This window comes from Limulus polyphemus, unplaced genomic scaffold (assembly GCF_000517525.1).
Source record: "Limulus polyphemus unplaced genomic scaffold, Limulus_polyphemus-2.1.2 Scaffold1988, whole genome shotgun sequence".
In the NCBI taxonomy this organism is placed as follows: Eukaryota; Metazoa; Arthropoda; class Merostomata; order Xiphosura; family Limulidae; genus Limulus; species Limulus polyphemus.
In genome coordinates, this window is record NW_013667598.1 from 197,767 (window position 1) to 201,236 (window position 3,470).

The window sequence follows — 3,470 nt, forward strand, 5'->3', positions numbered from 1 at the left end:
CATCGGCACATGTAAATATGTAGATCTTGAAAGTCGAGTTGTTCAAAACTTGAGAATAGCGTTGGTAACTGGACCAATTGTTGGTTAAGATGTTGCAAAGGAAATATCTTAACCAACAATTGGTCCAGTTATCAACGTTATATTTTAAGATTTGTGCAAGAACTCAGCTGACAGATATTTTCGCATATAAAAGCTATATTACATTTCTCTGCTAATCATTACGTTTCTCCACTAATAGTTACGTTTCTCTGCTGATCATTACGTTTCTGTACTAATAGTAACGTTTCTCTGCTAATCATTTTGTTTCTCTACTAATTATTAAGTTTCTCTGCTAATCATTACGTTTCTCTACTAATTATTAAGTTTCTATACTAATCATTACGTTTCTCTACTAATTATTAAGTTTCTATACTAATCATTACGTTTCTCTACTAATTATTAAGTTTCTATACTAATCATTACGTTTCTCTACTAATTATTAAGTTTCTATACCAATCATTACGTTTCTCTACTAATCATGACGTCATACTATACGTATAAGATCACATAAAACCATGAAATACCAATGGACTTTTAACTTTTAAATAATGATCGAAGGAGCTGGATATGAATCATCATCACTATCATAGGCTTAATTTGTTTAGTTCTTTATCACTATTTACATGTGCTGTATACTTACATGTGTACACGTAGTGAGTCTATTTACATGTGTTGTATACTTACATGTGTACACGTATTGAGTCTATTTACATGTGTTATATACTTACATGTGTAGATGGTGAGTGTATTTACATGTGTTGTATACTTACATGTGTACACGTAGTGAGTGTATTTTTATACATAGTATATTTACATGCGTAGAGGGTGATTGTATTTGTTATACATAGTATATTTACATGCGTAGATGGTGATTGTATTTACATGTGTACACGTAGTGAGTGAATTTTTATACATAGTATATTTACATGTGTAGATGGTGAGTGTATTTACATGTGTACACGTAGTGAGTGAATTTTTATACATAGTATATTTACATGCGTAGATGGTGAGTGTATTTACATGTGTACACGTAGTGAGTCTTTTTGTTATACATAGTATACTTACATGGGTAGATGGTGAGTGTATTTACATGTGTACACGTAGTGAGTGAATTTTTATACATAGTATATTTACATGCGTAGATGGTGATTGTATTTGTTATACATAGTATATTTACATGCGTAGATGGTGAGTGTATTTGTTATACATAGTATATTTACATGCGTAGATGGTGATTGTATTTGTTATACATAGTATATTTACATGCGTAGATGGTGAGTGTATTTGGTAGACATAAGATAATTCTGTGACTTAATTAACATTCCATGTACAGTCTGTATTAACTTCTGTTTTGGAGACATCTTTTGTGAATATGTATTTGTATGTATAGACAAAAATACAGCGCAGTTAAGTATAAATACGTCTGTATATATATATATATGTATACACATGTGCACACTTTATGTATATTTTACATTACGAAATCTTGAACAGGTGAGCGTTTGACGTCTTTAATCAGCCAAGCAGTGCAATATTTGCTTATATATATATATATATGTATACACATGTGCACACTTTATGTATATTTTACATTACGATATCTTGAACAGGTGAGCGTTTGACGTCTTTAATCAGCCAAGCAGTGCAATATTGGCTTATATATATGTATATAAATCTTTCTGCAGTATTTTGATTCTTCTCTATTCCTAGTGTATTGGAACAATTCCACGCTGATATATTTCTTAACATCCCCTCATGCATGGCCAAGGGGTCATTACGTTATCCGCCGCATGCAGCAATGAATTTCAGAATGAATGCCTCTAGACTCCTTTCTCTATGGGGAGCAGCCATTTTTCTGTGCCTAATGGCCTACCATATCGCTCTCTACGATGGAGGCTTTGTGCGTGAAGACGATGAACGAAAAGCACGTCTCCATTACCGCAGGCGGGGTTGTATCGCGCCCATATCTCTCTGTCAGCGCAGACTTTTCAAAACCATAATCACATATTCAAATTGGTTGTGTTTAGATGAAAAGACTTCAAAGCAGCTGATTTGAAGCTACGAGAGGGTAAAACTTGGGTGGCCATCCACGTAATAATTATACACTTTATGAAATATGTATGTAAGTTTCATGAATTTCTACACATTACTTTTTATGTGCACTTTTTCAGTGTGACCAGATAGAATCTAAAGCATTGCATTAAATGGATTTGATGAAGCGACATCATATGTGTATTTAATATTTATCCTGATTATATATTATGATAAACATAATATCCAGTATTTCTATATAAATATAACAGCACTGTCTGTCGTATGTCCATGTAACTAAACTACTTAGCAGGGCGTGGATGGATCTTCACCAAAATTGGTATGGAGGTTCATTAGGTCCATGCGGGGGGTTGCATGCAAATACTCAGTTTTGCGTTTTGCGGTTTTTATGGTCGTCTTTGCGTTTTATACCACTACCTCACCTCCTGTGAACGGATATTTATGCCAAATTTGGCATGAAGGTTTGATGGGTCCATGCGGAGATACGTGCACATTTGCGGTTTCACACTTTATGTTTTGCAGATTTTATGGGGGTTTGTGTGTTTTCTACAATTACATATAAAGGAAGCAACTTTTCATGTCCTAAGATAACCTTTCATTAATGATGAATTTATATAACTTCCGTCCAGCGGACGGGTACTCTAGCTAGTTGTGAAATATTATCGTTTCACTTCCTTCATTTCTATCAACGATTCCCATTGTTTCTCTCTCTTCGTATCGTTTCGCTTCCTTACTTCCTCTCAACGATCCCCATTGTTTCTCTCTCTTGGTATCGTTTCACTTCCTTTCTTCCTATCAACGATCCCCATTGTTTATCTTGCTTAGTGTCGTTTCGCTTCCTTACTTCCTCTCAACGATCCCCATTGTTTTCTCTCTTAGTATCGTTTCACTTCCTTACTTCCTATCAACGATCCCCATTGTTTCTCTCTCTTGGTATCGTTTCACTTTCTTTCTTCCTATCAACGACCCCCATTGTTTATCTTGCTTAGTGTCGTTTCGCTTCCTTACTTCCTCTCAACGATCCCCATTGTTTTTCTCTCTTAGTATCGTTTCACTTCCTTTCTTCCTATCAACGATCCCCATTGTTTATCTTGCTTAGTATCGTTTCACTTTCTTTCTTCCTATCAACGATCCCCATTGTTTTTCTCTCTTAGTATCGTTTCACTTCCTTTCTTCCTATCAACGATCCCCATTGTTTATCTTGCTTAGTGTCGTTTCGCTTCCTTACTTCCTATCAACGATCCCCATTGTCTCTCTCTCTTGGTATCGTTTCACTTCCTTACTTGCTATCAACGATCCCCATTGTTTATCTTGCTTAGTGTCGTTTCGCTTCCTTACTTCCTATCAACGATCCTCATTGTTTCTTTTGCTTGGTATCG

At 35.2% G+C, this 3,470-nt stretch overlaps 1 protein-coding gene across 1 annotated transcript in view; it reads left to right on the forward strand.

Annotated features, from left to right (window-relative positions):
- Window positions 1-3,470, forward strand: part of LOC106465576 (homeobox protein Meis1-like) — a 203,639-nt gene that overhangs the window by 177,268 nt on the left and 22,901 nt on the right. The window lies entirely within an intron of this gene.